The 17,539-nt window shown below is 40.8% G+C and overlaps 1 protein-coding gene and 1 pseudogene across 23 annotated transcripts in view; both read right to left on the bottom strand.

Moving 5' to 3' along the window:
* Positions 1 to 17,539, bottom strand: part of LRRFIP2 (LRR binding FLII interacting protein 2) — a 133,596-nt gene that overhangs the window by 91,537 nt on the left and 24,520 nt on the right. The gene's annotated exons all lie outside the window — the stretch shown is intronic.
* Positions 110 to 2,329, bottom strand: LOC119468191 (annotated as a pseudogene).

Below are 17,539 nucleotides of genomic sequence, written 5' to 3'. Positions count from 1 at the left end.
GTGCAGAAGCTGTGGAGTTTGATTAGGTCCCATTTGTCTATTTTGGCTTTTGTTGTCAATGCTTTTGGTGTTTTGGTCATGAAGTCCTTGCCTACGCCTATATCCTGAATGGTTTTGCCTAGATTTTCTTCTAGGGTTTTTATGGTGTTAGCTCTTATGTTTAAGTCTTTAATCCATCTGGAGTTAATTTTAGTGTAAGGTGTCAGGAAGGGGTCCAGTTTCTGCATTATAACTTCTAAAGAATTTCACCAACAGCCTAAACAATACAAGTTCAAAAAGTCAACAAGTTAAGGTGGTATAGTTTAGATGTCTCTTCCAAATATCATGTTGAGATGTAACCCCCAGTGCTGGAGGTGGGGCCTGGTGGGAGGTGTTTGGGTCATGGTGGTGGATCCCTCACGGCATGGTATTGTCTTCACAACAGTAAGTTCTCATGAGATCTGGCTGCCCCCCTTGCACTCTCGTTTCTGCTCTCGCCACATGTCACAACTGCTCCTGCTTCACCTTCTACCTTAAGTAAAAGCTCCCTGAGGCCTCCCCAGAAGCCAAGCAGATGTCAGTGCCATGCTTGTACAGCCTGCAGAACCATAAGCCAATTAAACCTCTTTTCTTTACAAATTACCCAGTCTCAGGTATTCACAGCAATGCAAAAACAGCCTAAAACACAAGGTAAGCAGATAACTCTTTAGAAACCTAAATAAGTTTTCTTGCTGTCTTTATGTTGAATTCTCCATCTACAATGCGCAGTCATGAGGATGGTCTTCTTCAGAACAATGTGGTCACAAGACTGGGACAATCCAGGGGGACTGAGAGGGAGAGTCAGGGGACGGGAGAGGAGGTGCTGCCTTTTGCCGCTGTTTCATGTTAGAAACAAACTGTAACACGCAGTCCACGGGACTGCAATCTACTCCTTTTATCATCTAGTGTAACACTTGATGTAGTCATCTACTTTACTCAAGAAGCCCTCCTTGTCCCCCTAATGATGTTCTGCAGCTTCAATATTCAGTGGATCATCAAAATTCAGAAGATCAGTAAACAAAGAATTTAATCTCCAAACAACATCTTTAATGTTCTCATGGGAGCCCAGCCAGTGCTGTCAATCGAATGACCTCAGTAAACTTTAGACATATCTCCCCCATCTCTGGGATGTTGGGGTAGCAGATCCTGGTCAGGCATTTCACTTTGGAAGGCACCATGTTGTATGCATCAGGAAGTCTAGTTTCAAGTTGAAATTTTCCACCCTGGTAGTAACTCTCGTCTGGGGCTACGGTCAGCAGAAAGCAATGAAGCTTTTTAGATCAGGAAATACACTTCAGGGTAAATTAGCTCAAGCTCTGCAACCTTTTAACAATCAACTAGTCTCTGACAGAATCCTCTAAGTGGGGCTAGATGCTATGGCTGATGGCCCAGACCCTTTGAGACTGTTGTCACACTTCAGTTTGCTTACAGGAATAACCATTACTCCTGCCTTTACCCTGGGCACCCCAAGACAGGTGAGGCAGGCCTGGCACCCAACACCAAAGCCAGCCTGGGCAGTGGTGGCGAGACATGGCCCCTCATAGCTACACACTGGCTCCAGGCGGTGGCACCAGAAGTTATCAGAACTTTAAAACATGAACAGGAAGGACAAATTTTTATTTTATCACAATGATTCCTTAATAGGAGGAGGGCGAGCAATAGGCCTGAGGAGTGAAACAAAGGGCCTTAAACTTGGTTTCTCTCTTGTTCCCCCTTCCTTTCTTCCTAACATTTTAAAGAAAAGATCTGAAACAACTGTGACAAAAGGTTAACATTTGTTGATGCTGGGTATTAGGCTCATGGATACTTGTATTATTGCCAAAATCTTTCTGTGTTCAGTGTTTTTCAAAAACAAGCCAGGCATGGTGGTGGTGCCTGTAATCCCAGCTACTCAGGAGGCAAGGTGGAAGAATCACTTGAGCCTAGGAATTCGAGTCCAGCTTGGACAACCTAGCAAGACCTCGTCACAAAACAAAACAAAATAGTACAGTAGTATGTGAAAACACACTCAAACGACTTTAAAAGAAGAAAATCCTCTAGCTTTAAAACTTCTGTGTCACAGTGATGATGGTGCTAAAACTTCTGTTTTAAAGGAGACAAATTCACAATTTATAATTTGACAGAAATGCACTTAGCTGAGCCAATGAAGTCTGGAATTGCCAGCCTGCACATACATCCATAATATAAAACCTATGCAACCGGCATGGAAAGAAGAGAGATAATGTATAATCTGGGCCTTTGTAGACTATGCCTTAATTTCAAGAAATTTAAAATATAAAATTTGAGAAAGTAAAACATCCAAAGAAAATAACTAGGCCGGGCACAGTGGCTCACACCTACAATCCCAGCACTTTGAGAGGCCGAGGCAGGTGGATCACCTGAGGTCAGGAGTTTGAGACCAACCTGACCAACATGGAGAAACCCTGTCTCTACTGAAAATAAAAAATTAGCCGGACATAGTGGTGCATGCCTGTAGTCCCAGCTACTTGGGAGGCTAAAGCAGGAGAATTGCTTGAACCTGGGAAGGGAAGGTTGTGGTGAGCCAAGATCCTGCCATTGCACTCCAGCCTGGGCAACAAGAACAAAACTCCATCTCAAAAAACAAAAAGAAAAAGAAAAAAGAAAAGGACTAACTCAGGTAGCTAAGGCTCAGAGTTCACTGTATTTAATTTTGTTTACTTTTCCATGACACTCATGCCAAAAGAACACTGAAAGACAAATTAAGAGACATAATATAAGAAACATAATATTTACTGTTGCCATGGTTTCCAAATTAACAAAAATTATTGCTGTATTTCTTAGCAACTTCCTTTTTTTTTTTTTTTTTTTTTTTTTGAGACGGAGTCTCGCTCTGTCTCCCAGGCTGGAGTGCAGAGATGCGATCTTGGCTCACTGCTGTATCCACCTCCCAGGTTCAAGCAATTCTCTGCCTCAGCCACAGACTCCTGAGCAGATGGAGTTACAGGTGCCCGCCTGGCTAATTTTTGTATTTTTAGTAGAGACAGGGTTTCACCATGTTGGCCAGGCTGGTCTTGAACTCCTGACCTCATGATCCACCTGCCTTGGTCTCCCAAAGTGCTGGGATTACAGGCATGAGCCATCATGCCCAGCCTCAACTTCCCTTTAGTACAAAATTTTTAAATTATATCTTACAACATAATTATGTTTAACCACTTTTAAGTTTTTGGTAGATGAGGACAAATATTTAAATTTTTCTGAGCATAAACACCCATATGTAGTAGATAAAATCTTAGATTTTTTGTTTTTGTGTTTTGAGATGGAGTCTCTCTCTGTCACCAGGTTACAGTGTAGAGGTGAGATCTCAGCTCACTGCAACCTCTGCTTCCCAGGTTCAAGCGATCCTCCTGCCTCGGCCTCCTGAGTAGCTGGGACAACAGGCATGTGTCACCACACCCAACTAATTATTTGTATTTTTAGCAGAGTTGGGGTTTCACCATGTTGGCCAGGATGGTCTCAATCTCCTGACCTCATGATCCACCTACCTCAACCTCTCAAAGTGCTGGGATTACAGGTGTGAGCCACCACACCCAGTCAAAATCTAGGAATTTTAACTTATTTTTTTCTGATATCAAACAACTACACCTTCCATTTACTCAGAGATATTTTGACAGCAAAAATATTCTTTTGGAATGAGAGAGGACTTTATACAACCCAATAAACAGTTTATGAAAAATGAAACTTTGGATCTGCAATGACATTTTTAACCAAAAATACAAATTTGGGGCCTAATACAAATACTTTTGAGAAGGGGGGGAAAAGGTGTTGCTAAGTGATGTCTTCACATTTAGGTTGACAGTGCTGTACTATCTGAATCTTTTCTCCAAGTCCCTGTAAGTCACAGGAATGGCAAAGATTATGACAATGAAAATTATACCAAATACTTTTCAGTCACACTAAGACAAAACTAACTTTTAGAGCTCAATAATCATTCCTTAATCCCAGTATGTCTCACAAAACAAGAGGCAGTGAGATGCTGAGAATAACACTGGCTGTCACAAAAAGTGTCCAGGACCAGGCTATGCATAGAAGTAGGGAATAAGTACAAGCAAAGTGCTGCCCCAATCACATCCCCTACTCTCTTCGTTCGCCTTAGTCCCAGTGTGTAAATGCAGAAAACACTGAGTCTGTACCCAAAGAAAATTGAGGGCCTGGAATCCCAGCACTTTGGGAGGCTGAGGCAGGAGGATCTTCTGAGCTCAGGAGTTGGGAGACCAGCCTGGGCAATACAGCAAGACCCTGTCTCTATTAGTAATAATAATACTAATAATGATAGTAATAAATAGACAAAGAATTGGCTGAATTCATGCACTAATACCACCTGAAGGAATCCTAAATGACTAAAACCACAACTTAGATTTGTTCTTTCAAATAATTTGTCTAATAAAAACAATAGGCACAAAGGAAGAGAATTATTTTTTAACTGGGTAGAAATGGAAAGAAAAACATTCACTTTTTATAATTTAAAAAAACTCATATGAAATATGAGTTTTTTTAAATTATTAAAAAACCCTGTCTTTTTTAAGAGACAGGGTCTTGCTATGTTGTTGAGGCTAGTCTCGAACTTCTGCGCTCAAGTAATCCTCTCACCTCAACCTCCCAAGTAGCTGTGAGTACAGGTATGTACCACTGCACCTAGCCATTTCATAATCTTCTATGAATTGTTGTTTACCACCACTGAGAATATGAGCATTTTAAATAAGAGTAATTCTGTCTCCTGTGGAGTTTCTTTTCGAACAAATCCCATTTGCACAAAATAATCTGAACCAAACACATCGGATAGTATTACTGAATTGTACACTTGAAGAAAAAGAAATCCGGGTTGGGTACGGTGGCTCACGCCTGCAATCCCAGCGCTTTGGGAGGCCAAGGCAGGTGGATCACCTGAGGTCAGTAGTTCAAGACCAGCCTGGCCAACATGGTGAGATCCCATCTCTACTAAAAATACAAAAATTAGCTGGGTATGGTAACATGCACGTGTAATCCCAGCTACTTGGAAGACTGAGGCAGGAGAATCACTTGAACCAGGGAGGCAGAGGTTACAGTGAGCTGAGATTGTGCTGCTGTACTCCAGTCTGGGAGACAGAGAGAGACTCCATTAAAAAAAAAAAATCCAGGCCGGGCGCGGTGGCTCACGCCTGTAATCCCAGCACTTTGAGAGGCCGAGGCGGGTGGATCACGAGGTCAAGAGATCGAGACCATCCTGGTCAACATGGTGAAACCCCGTCTCTACTAAAAATACAAAAATTAGCTGGGCATGGTGGTGCATGCCTGCAATCCCAGCTACTCAGGAGGCTGAGGCAGGAGAATTGCCTGGACCCAGGAGGCGGAGGTTGCGATGAGCCGAGATTGCGCCATTGCACTCCAGCCTGCGGAACAAGAGCGAAACTCCGTCTCAAAAAAAAAAAAAAAAAAAAAAAATCCAAATGTTATAGCACACACAAATGTGAAACAGCCATGGAGCTTCCTTCCTTTCTTACCTCTTACAAGTAAATTTGCATATCATATTTTTAATTATTTTTTTTAATATTTAGAGGTGGATTATCACTCTGTTGCCCAAGCAGGAGTGCAGTAGCAGGATCACAGCTCACTGAAACCTTGAACTCCTGGGCTCAAGCAATCCTCCTACCCCCACCTGCTGCGCACCTGGGACTACAGGCACATGTCACCACATTCAGCTAAACCAAATATGTTTACATGTAAATTCTGCTTGACATAACAATGTCTGGACACTTTTTACTAGACTCCAATTCTCATTATCCTATCCTGAATGAGCTCAGGAATTCGAGACCAGCCTGGGTAACATAGCAAGACCCTGTCTTTATTCAATATAATTGTTACCTAATAATTATTATAAACATAGTAAGAGGTTAAATGTACAGACTCTGGAGCCAACCTTCATGAGTTTGAATCCAAGCTCTGCTATTTCCTAGCCATGTTACCTTGGGGAAGTCACTAATGACTTCCTCATCAAGATCCTATCCTCTAATCTAGAAAAAATAATCATATGTCTGACATTCATTCCCTAGATTTAACAGAACTTTGCATATGGGCATCAACTTTCTTTGGGTCCTGAACTTTGGAAGAAATCACAGATCATCAGGTACAAAAATCAGCAACATTCTTGTGGCTGGGCATGGTAGCTCATGCCTATAGGCCAAAGCGGGCAGATCACCTGAGGTCAAAAGTTCGAGCCCAGCCTGGCCAACATGGTGAAACCGTGTCTCTACTAAAACTACTAAAATTAGTTGGGTGTGGTGTTGCATGCCTGTAATCTCATCTACTCAGGAAGCTGAAGCACAAGTAATCACTTGAACCTGGGAGATGAAGGTTGCAGTGAGCCAAGATGGCACCACTGCACTCCAGCCTGGCTGACAAAGTTAGACTCTGCCAAAAAAAAAAAAAAAAAAAAAAAAAAAAAAAAAAAAAAAAAAAAAAAAAAAAAAAAAAAAAAATTCTTGTGACTTTCACTGAAAGAAATATGCATAAAACGCATTTTCTTCATAATTTCAGCTCTAAAACAAGGAAAGCAATAATACTCCAGGTTTCCGTGATCCCTTTAAGACTTTGCAAACCATTCAAGAAACTTCCATTTCTTCTCAAAAGGAAATTCACCCTTAACACTCATGAAACTGACTGTGGTAAGGCAGCTTAACTGGCTTTCACTCTACTCTCATCATTCTCCTTTTGAGAGGCTGGGAAACTAGGGGTCCCTAATTTGATTCACCAGGTATGTGCTTTCAGACAATTTTCATTGAAAGTCAACTCTCCAATTGCATTTTGTCTATGAAAATATCAAAGCCAAACACATACGAAAGGTAAGCATTCAGATTGGTGTTCCGAAACCCTAGGGGACTTGCTAGTGATCCCTTCCAACGTGTGCTCTTTTGAGATCTTCCTACAGATATAACTGCTTGAGCTCCCAGAGCAAACAGCAACATGCTTATTACAGACATGACAGGACTTATAAATCTACCCACATTCCTGCCTTCACAGAATAGTCTTCAAATATTTCAATATCTTAAAAATGCACTCAGAGGAGGTCAAGGCGGGTGGATCACTTGAGGTCCGGAATTCAAGACCAGCCTGACCAACATGGTGAAACCCTGTCTCTATTAAAAATACAAAAATTACCGGGTGTGGTGGCAGGCACCTGTAATTCCAGCTACTCTGGAGGTTGCGGCAGAACAATTGCTTGAACCTGAGAGGCAGAGGTTGCAGTGAGCTGAGATGGCACCACTGCACTCCAGCCTGGGCAACAAAGTAAGAGACTGTCTGAAAACAAAAACAAAAATAAACCATACACACTCAGAGGCCAGGTGTAGTGGCTCATTTTGTAATCCCAGCACTTTGGAGGCCAAGGTGGGTGGATCACTTGAGGTCAGGATTTTGAGACTAGCCTTATCAACATGCAAAACCCTGCCTCTACTAAAAATACAAAAATTGGCTGGATGTGGTAGTGCACATCTGTAGTTCCCGCTACTCAGGAGGCTGCAACAGGAGAATCTCTTGAACCGAGGTGGCAGTGAGCCAAGATCATACCACTGCACTCCAGCCTTGGCAACAGAGACCTTGTCTCAAAATAATAATTAAATTAAAAATAAAAATGTATTCAGGTTTTTGAAGATGAAAAGCATTCTGGATGTGGATGGTGGTGGTGATGGCTGTGCAACAATGAAAATGTACTTAATGTCACAGAAGTATACCCTTAACAGTTAAAATGGTAAAATGTATATGATGTTTATTTTACTGTGATTTTAAAATGCACTGTTTCGTATTTTAGCATACAAATTATCCAGTTTGTACATCATTTTGCTTCTTTTCCTCTTTATTCAGATTACCTGCTTTTTGGCCAATTGAGAAGCATGGAAACCTGAGAAAATACTAAGCAGCAAGAAGAAAAAGAGGCTATTTTTCTTTATTGATGGCATTCCCTGTTCACTTCAAAAAACAATCTGAAATTAGGAAAAGATAAATTAAACTCTTCAGATTTAACAACAACAACAAAAAAGATTAAGCAGCTTGTCATTTTTACTGTGGTGGGGATTTTGTTAGTTTTTCTCTGCTTCTAACTTAAGGCAATGTTTTTGGTGAAAGAGATAATCCTATTGGAGAAAATGAGGATTAGGAACCATATGTGAATGTCAACCATCCAGTGTATGAACAAACAGTATATGAGTGTATGGCTATGAAAACTTGAAAGGCAAAAGAGAGACTAAGAAGTAACATATAAAAGAACTATTAAAACAGCTAAACATATTTCCTCTGAAGTTTTACAACTGCTGTGTCACATATTATGTACTCATCATGCAAATAAAGTCTTGAATCTAAACAATGAAAACTGCTCCTTTCAGTTTTCAAGTTAAACTTGAGCCTTTTTATCTTGTTACTAAAGTTGCCATATGCATGTTCAGAGTTCTGAAGACAGAAATAAAAACTAGAATTATTGGGTTTTTTAATGTCTCTTTATAGTAATATTTTTATTATTACAGTATATATTCTAATAGAATAACTATTAAACTCAGTTATTTCATAACAAAATAATAGCATAAGGGAAGAAAAATAACCTGGAAGTATTAAAAACTGACCATTCAGGATAGGATCATCTGTATATTTTGGTTCATGGTCCCCAAACCTGGCTGGCCATCAGAATCTCACAGGAAGTGGGGAGAGGGAGAGAGGGTGAGAGAAAGAGGGGGCGGGGGAGAGTGTGTGTGTGTGTGTGTGTGTGTGTGTGTGTGTGTGTGTGTGTGTGTTTAAACACAAATTTCTACCTGGGTGCAGTGGTATGCACTTGTAGCCCCAGCTACTCAGGAGGCTGAGGCAGAAGGATCACTTGAGCCCAGAAGTTCAAGTCCCATCTGGACAACACAGCAAGACCCATTTCCTTCAACCAATCAATCAATCAAGATTTCTGGACTCAACCCCTACAGATTCAGATTTACTAAGTATGGGGTATAGCTTGGGAATCTGTACACTAATAAGGCTCCCTGGGAGATTCTGATGATCAGTCATGCTTTAGAAAACTTAGCCTAATCTAAGTTTCTTTTGCAAAAAGAGCCCATTTTACCTTTCTACCAGTATTCTATTATCACTTTCAATTTCTGCTTTTTAATAAGCAAAAAATAGCCTACTGCAAGCCTAACACTGTTCTAAAGGTTCACATGCGTTATCTCTTCTAACCATCACAACTCTGTGAGACAGGAAAATAATATTATTCCCATTTTACAGACAAGGAAATTGAAGTCTAGAGAAGTTACTTAACAAAATTATTTAGCCAGCAACTAGTATAGCCAGAATTCAAAGTCACACTACTGAGACTCCAAAGTCCACCTCTCCTGGAACATGAACAATGACTTTAAATGGCAGAATGTTAGCCTTGTTTCTGATACATTTTAGACAGTTATCTAAATATCATCTGTTTATTCAGCTGTAAACATGGCTAATAATAATACGTATCCTACTTAGCTCAAGACTTTTGTGAGAATCAAGATGTGAAACTGCTTTCAAAGTCATGAAAAGTTACTGAAAACAACAACAAGCTATTAATGGTGGAATTAGAGAAGACTGATTGAGAAACAATGTGGCATAGTAAGAGGTTAAATGCACAGACTCTAGAGCCAAGCTTCAGGGTCTGAATCCAAGCTGTGCTATTTCCTAGTTATGTAACCTTGGGGAAGTTACTTAACTTTTCTGTGTGATGGTTTCTGCATCTGTAAAATGCGGATGGAAAAAAAATGATTGCAGAATTTTTTGAGGATTAAATGAACCAATGTATGTAAAATGCTTAGAATAGTGTTTACCACATAGTAAGCACTCAACAAGTACTGGATGTTAAATACTACAGAATTTTTTAAAGAAAGTATCACATTAAAAATAAAAAGTCAAATACTTAGTGACAACACAGAGACTGGAAGGTGGTAGCATTTTCCTCCCTTACAGAAATCTGGGTAAATCTCTCCAATTGTGAAAGAAAACATTCTGGGTAGTTTCAATTTTCAACTATAACTATGTTGCTTCCAAAATGCTTCATTTGTGCAAATACTTAAGATCACTCACTATAAAGTAGTATCTACTTTTTCACTTTTAAATATCTTTCATCTTTTGACTGAAAAATATCTCATTGATTTTTTTTTTTTTTTTTTTTTTTTCAGAGTTTCGCTCTTGTTACCCAGGCTGGANTGGGATTACAGGCGTGAGCCACCGCGCCTGGCCCGGAACAACTTCCTTTCTATCTTCCTTATCCTTCTTGTAATATCTGCAGAAGGCACCTGGGTGTTTATATGACTGATTGACTAGTTCCTGTCACCTTTTTCAGTTGCACATGATGCAGATCAAAGACTACTTTGTTCAAAGGATAACCTAGTATTTTGAAAAGAACTGTATTATTTGTACCCTGTAGCCAGGTATCCTCACCAATATTAGAAAAATGACCAGCCTGGGAAACATGGTGAAACACTGTCTTTACAAAAAATTAAAATAATTATCCAGACATGTTGGCGCACACCTGTAGTCCCAGCTACTTGGGAGGCTGAGGTGGGAGGACTGTGTGAGCCCAGGGAGGTCAAGGTTGTGGTGGGCCGTGATAGAGCTACTGCACTCCAGCCTGGGTAACAGAGGGAGACCCTGTCTCTAAAAAGAAAAAGGGGGAAAAAAAAGAAAAAATTAAAGGTTTTTCAGTTCTCATGCAATCTATTTTCTAGTAACTCCACATCCTTCGGTATCAGTGATGAAACCTTGAAAGAAGTAAGATTCCTAACATAGCTAATGGAAAACTTTTCAACAAAATGACAAATATGAGAATGTAGACTCAAAGGAAACCTTAAATAGATTATTTTGTTTCTGATCCTAAAGGACTTGCAGTACATTTCTATCCCAAAGTTTCCTCAAGAACACTTTTCTTCAGGAGCATGTTAATTTCTTCCAGTGTTTCCTCGGCGGTATCAAACAACTTAAAGAGCTAAAGCTGGCTGAGGCAGGTGGATCACGAGGTCAAGAGATCGAGACCATCCTGTCAACATGGTGAAACCCCGTCTCTACTAAAAATACAAAAAATTAGCTGGGCATGGTGGCACATGCCTGTAGTCCCAGCTACTCCGGAGGCTGAGGCAGGAGAATTGCTTGAACCCAGGAGGCGGAGGTTGCAGTGAGCCGAGATCGCTCCATGGCACTCCAGCCTGGGTAACAAGAGCGAAACTCCGTCTCAAAAAAAAAAAAATAGAGCTAAAGCTTTTCCTCAATTGATAAGANCTAATTTTCTGTATTTTTAGTAGAGACGGGGTTTCACCATGTTGACCAGGATGGCCTCAATCTCTTGACCTCGTGATCCACCCGCCTCAGCCTCCCAAAGTGCTGGGATTACAGGCGTGAGCCACCGCGCCCGGCTTAAAACATTCTTTTTAAATGGTAATGATGTATACAAATATTAGCCACCTACTAAAAAAAAAAAGCAACATACAACACCACGTTCCTTTTCAGACTAGAGTTGACAATTTAGCGAGTGCATTGTGGTATCATCCAATATTTATTGGTCAGCCAGCTTGCCAACGACACACTGAAAGACATTTCACAGAAGCAAAAGACAAAAATGTAAGCATTTTCTAATTCCAGACACATAAAAATAATTAGAGAAAAAAACAGATTTGGCTGGAAGTATGTCAATAGTTTACCAGTGGTTTTGTTAGGAGGTTAGGATTATGGATGCGTTTTTTCTTAATTCTCTAAAATTTCAATAGCATTGAGGAAAAAGAGATATTTTCTTTTTTTTTGAGACGGAGTCTTGCTCTGTGGCCCAGGCTGGAGTGCAGTGGCACGATTTCAGCTCACTGCAATCGCTGCCAGGTTCAAGTGATGCTCCTGCCTCAGCCTCCCAAGTAGCTGGGACTACAGGTGCGCACCACCACGCCCAGTTAATTTTTGTATTTTTAGTAGAGACAGGGTTCGCCATGTTGGCCAGGATGCTCACAATCTCTTGACCTCATCATCCATCAGGCTCGGCCTCCCAAAGTGCTAGGATTACAGGCATGCGCCACCATGTCTGACGAGATGCATTTTTTAAAAACTAAAACCAGGCATGGTGGCTCACGTCTAATAATCCCAGCACTTTCAGAGACTGAGTCAGGAGAATTGCTTGAGCCTAAGAGTTTCAGACCAGCCTGGGCAACATGGCAAAACCCTGCCTCTACAAAAAATTCTTATAAATTAGCCAGCCATGGTGGCACATGCTTGTAGTTCCTTCTACTTGGGAGGCTGAGATGCAAGAACTGACTGAGCCTGGGAGGTCAAGACTGCAGTGAGTCATGATCACTGCACCCCAGCCTGGGTGACAGAGACCCTATCTCAAAAAATAAATAATTAAAAATAAAAACATTCCAATCCAAGGCTTAAAAAATAAACTAGCCCCCAACTGGATTACATCCAAATTAAGCATAACATGCTATACTACTGAGAGGCTCATCTGAAACCACTGCTGGTAGCATTCTTTTGAATGTACTTCTTTCTTTTCTTTCCCCTCTACGCCCATAATCATTTTTCTTTCTTTCTCAACTAACATCGCCTATGCCTTAGACCTGCCACAGTACTACTGGATCAGAGATTTATGTAAAAATTATTCTTTCTTAAAATTACTTCCAAACAAAATGGTTTCAACAGCTCCAGAACAGGCAGCCCTGAGAAAGAGATGACAATAAAAAGCAGCACAGGATAAGCAGGAAATAGGAACAACTTCCTTTCTTTTTTTTGAGACGGAGTTTCGCTCTTGTTGCCCAGGCTGGAGTGCAATGGCGCCATCTCGGCTCACCACAACCTCCGCCTCCTGGGTTCAGGCAATTCTCCTGCCTCAGCCTCCTGAGTAGCTGGGATTACAGGCACGCGCCACCATGCCCAGCTCATTTTTTGTATTCTTAGTAGAGACGGGGTTTCACCATGTTGACCAGGATGGTCTCGATCTGTTGACCTCGTGATCCACCCGCCTCGGCCTCCCAAAGTGCTGGGATTACAGGCGTGAGCCACTGCGCCCAGCCTCTCATTGATTTTTATTTCATTTTATTTTAAGTTCTGGGATACATGTGCAGGACCTGGAGGTTTGTTACATAGGTAAACATGTGCCATGATGGTTTGCTGCACCCATCAACCCATCACCTAGGTATTAAGCCCCACAAGCATTAACTATTTATCCTACTGCTCTCTCTCACCCCACCACATCCCCCCACCACAGGCCCCAGTGTGTGCTGTTCCCCTTCCTGTGTCCATGTGTTTTCATCGTTCAACTCCCACTTATAAGTGAGAACATGTTTGATTTAGTATTAGTTTGCTGAGGATAACAGCTTCCAGTTCCATCATGTCTCTGCAAAGATTATGAGATCGCATTCCTTTTTATGGCTGCACAGTATTCCATGGTGTATATGTACCACATTTTCTTTATCCAGTCTATCATTGATGGGCATTTGAGTTGATGTAAAACCCAAAACTATAAAAACCCTAGAAGAAAATCTAGGCAATGCCATTAAGGACATAGTCACGGGCAAAGATTTCATGATGAAAACGTCAAAAGCAATTGCAACAAAAGCAAAAATTCACAAATGGGATCTAATTAAAGAGCTTCTGCACAGCAAAAGAAACTATCATCAGAGTGAACAGATAAGCTACGAAATGGGAGAAAATTTTTGCAATCTATCCATTTCACAAAGGTCTAATATCCAGGATCTACAAATAACTTAAACGAACTTATAAGAAAAAAATAACCCCATTAAAAAGCGGGCAAAGGACATGAACAGGCACTTCTTGTTTTGTTTTTTTTTTTCTTTTGAGACAGAGTTTCGCTCTTGTTACCCAGGCTGGAGTGCAAAGGCGCGATCTTCACTCACCGCAACCTCCGCCTCCTGGGTTCAGGCAATTCTCCTGCCTCAGCCTCCTGAGTAGCTGGGATTACAGGCACGCGCCACCATGCCCAACTAATTTTTTGTAGTTTTAGTAGAGACGGGGTTTCACCATGTTGACCAGGATGGTCTCCATCTGTTGACCTTGTGATCCACCCGCCTCGGCCTCCCAAAGTGCTGGGATTACAGGCTTGAGCCACCGCACCCAGCCTACAGGCACTTCTTAAAAGAAAACATGTATGCAGCCAACAAACATGAAAAAAAGCTCAACATCACTGATCATTAGAGAAATGCAAATCAAAACCACAATGAGATACCATCTTGTGCTAGTCAGAGTGGTGATCACTAAAAAATCTGGAGACAACAGGTGCTGGAGAGGATGTGGAGAAAAAGGAACACTTTTACACTGTTGGTGGGAGTGTAAATCAGTTCAACCATTGTGGAAGACAGTGTGGTGATTCCTCAAAGACCTAGAACCAGAAACACTATTTGACCCAGCAATCCCATTCCTAGGATTATACCCAAAGAACATAAATCATTCTATTATAAAGATACATGCACGTGTATGTTCACTGGAATACTATTCACAATAGCAAAGACATGGAATCAACCCAAATGCTCTAATTGATTTTTAAAGTTGTTTTGTTATAGTAATATCATAATTTTTTTAATCAGGTTTTTTATAACTTTTCTTTGCTTCAAATAGCCTCCTACAGCATTTGAATTCTAATTCAAAAGCTAACCAAGTAGCTTCCAATAGGAAAATCATAACAATGAGCTGGGTCAAAAGACTGTGTAATGTGTCTAAAGGAAATTACACTATTCCTAAATGAGCTATTTATTAATAACAAGTGATACGGTAATAATTCTCACCAAAAGAATATAATTTAATGATCCTCTAAGCAATCCTTTTTTATTATTATTATCATTTTTTGAGACGGAGTCTTGCTCTGTTGCCAGGCTGGAGCTCAGTGGCACAATCTCGGCTCACTGCAACCTCCGCCTCCCAGATTCAAGCGATTCCCCTGCCTCAGCCTCCTGAGTAGCTGGGACTACAGATGCGTGCCACCACACTCAGCTAATTTTTTTTTTGTATTTTAGTACAGATGGGTTTCACCATGTGGCCAGGATGGTCTCGATCTCCTGACCTCATGATCCGCCCACTTCAGCCTCCCAAAGTGCTGGGATTACAGGTGTGAGCCATCCCGCCCCACACAATTCTTATATCATATTAGTTCATGGTCAGTCTGCAGTTGCAGATCGAATCTGAAACAAAGTTGGCAATTCATTATGCAATCCCATATCTTAAATTTCAAATAGGCAACAGGAAATGTTGCCAGTGATTCAATAGGTGACACCCCTTCCTTTTTTCTTTTTTCTGAGTTATAACAAACTGAAACAAAATTGTCCCAGAAGCTGTTACCGGGTAAAAGAATTAAACAGAAAAATTCCACTGCAATGTTTCAAAAAATAAAACACTGAATCTGAACAGACAGGAAATATTGTTTCCATCAACATTTATACAGCACATCTGAAGCATATCAACTGCATAGCCCAATGAGTATTTCTATAATATAGTCATCGTATCTTCAATTTCTTTTTTCTATTTTTTTTTCCAGAGACCAGGTCTCGTTGGATGTCCAGAGCAGAACTACAGGCGTTGCTTGCGAGCGCGGTCCCACTGCCGCCCAGCATGGGGAGTTTGACCTGCTCCGTGTCGGGCCTGGGCCTGGTCCCCCACTCCTTAGACAACCTGGCACCTCCGGGCTCCCCTGGGAGCCCCATGTTGGTGCCAGGCCCGGTGCGGACGCCCACTCTACACAGCGCCACAGCCCTGAACTCCCGAGCACCCACCATCCGCCGACCTCAGCCTCCCGGAGAGCTGGGATTACAGGCGCCCGCCACCGCGCCTGGCCGTATCTTCAACTTCTAATTATCCTAAGTTTACATTCCAAAGATTAATTATAAATTTCAGTACACTAGAACTAGAACATGGAACTCAAGTAACCCAAGAAAATATAAAGAAAAAATAATTTTTCATTCATTGGATATTGTGAAAATTGATTATATAAACTGGAATTATCAGTCAGGCACAGTGGCTCACAACTGTAATCCCAGCACTTTCAGAGGACGAGGTGGGTGGATCACAAGGTCAGGAGTTGGAGACCAGCCTGGCCAACGTGGTGAAACCCTATCTCTACTAAAAACACAAAAATTAGCGAGGCATGGTGACGCACACCTGTAATCTCAGCTACTCAGGAGGCTGAGGCAGAAGGATCACTTGAGCCCAGAAGTTCAAGTCCCATCTGGACAACACAGCAAGACCCATTTCCTTCAACCAATCAATCAATCAAGATTTCTGGACTCAACCCCTACAGATTCAGATTTACTAAGTATGGGGTATAGCTTGGGAATCTGTACACTAATAAGGCTCCCTGGGAGATTCTGATGATCAGTCATGCTTTAGAAAACTTAGCCTAATCTAAGTTTCTTTTGCAAAAAGAGCCCATTTTACCTTTCTACCAGTATTCTATTATCACTTTCAATTTCTGCTTTTTAATAAGCAAAAAATAGCCTACTGCAAGCCTAACACTGTTCTAAAGGTTCACATGCGTTATCTCTTCTAACCATCACAACTCTGTGAGACAGGAAAATAATATTATTCCCATTTTACAGACAAGGAAATTGAAGTCTAGAGAAGTTACTTAACAAAATTATTTAGCCAGCAACTAGTATAGCCAGAATTCAAAGTCACACTACTGAGACTCCAAAGTCCACCTCTCCTGGAACATGAACAATGACTTTAAATGGCAGAATGTTAGCCTTGTTTCTGATACATTTTAGACAGTTATCTAAATATCATCTGTTTATTCAGCTGTAAACATGGCTAATAATAATACGTATCCTACTTAGCTCAAGACTTTTGTGAGAATCAAGATGTGAAACTGCTTTCAAAGTCATGAAAAGTTACTGAAAACAACAACAAGCTATTAATGGTGGAATTAGAGAAGACTGATTGAGAAACAATGTGGCATAGTAAGAGGTTAAATGCACAGACTCTAGAGCCAAGCTTCAGGGTCTGAATCCAAGCTGTGCTATTTCCTAGTTATGTAACCTTGGGGAAGTTACTTAACTTTTCTGTGTGATGGTTTCTGCATCTGTAAAATGCGGATGGAAAAAAAATGATTGCAGAATTTTTTGAGGATTAAATGAACCAATGTATGTAAAATGCTTAGAATAGTGTTTACCACATAGTAAGCACTCAACAAGTACTGGATGTTAAATACTACAGAATTTTTTAAAGAAAGTATCACATTAAAAATAAAAAGTCAAATACTTAGTGACAACACAGAGACTGGAAGGTGGTAGCATTTTCCTCCCTTACAGAAATCTGGGTAAATCTCTCCAATTGTGAAAGAAAACATTCTGGGTAGTTTCAATTTTCAACTATAACTATGTTGCTTCCAAAATGCTTCATTTGTGCAAATACTTAAGATCACTCACTATAAAGTAGTATCTACTTTTTCACTTTTAAATATCTTTCATCTTTTGACTGAAAAATATCTCATTGATTTTTTTTTTTTTTTTTTTTTTTTCAGAGTTTCGCTCTTGTTACCCAGGCTGGA

This window comes from Cebus imitator, unplaced genomic scaffold (genome assembly GCF_001604975.1).
Source record: "Cebus imitator isolate Cc_AM_T3 unplaced genomic scaffold, Cebus_imitator-1.0 Scaffold391, whole genome shotgun sequence".
NCBI classification, from domain to species: domain Eukaryota; kingdom Metazoa; phylum Chordata; class Mammalia; order Primates; family Cebidae; genus Cebus; species Cebus imitator.
The sequence above is the reverse complement of the archived record's forward strand: the minus strand, read 5'-3'. Positions and strand labels throughout refer to the sequence as shown.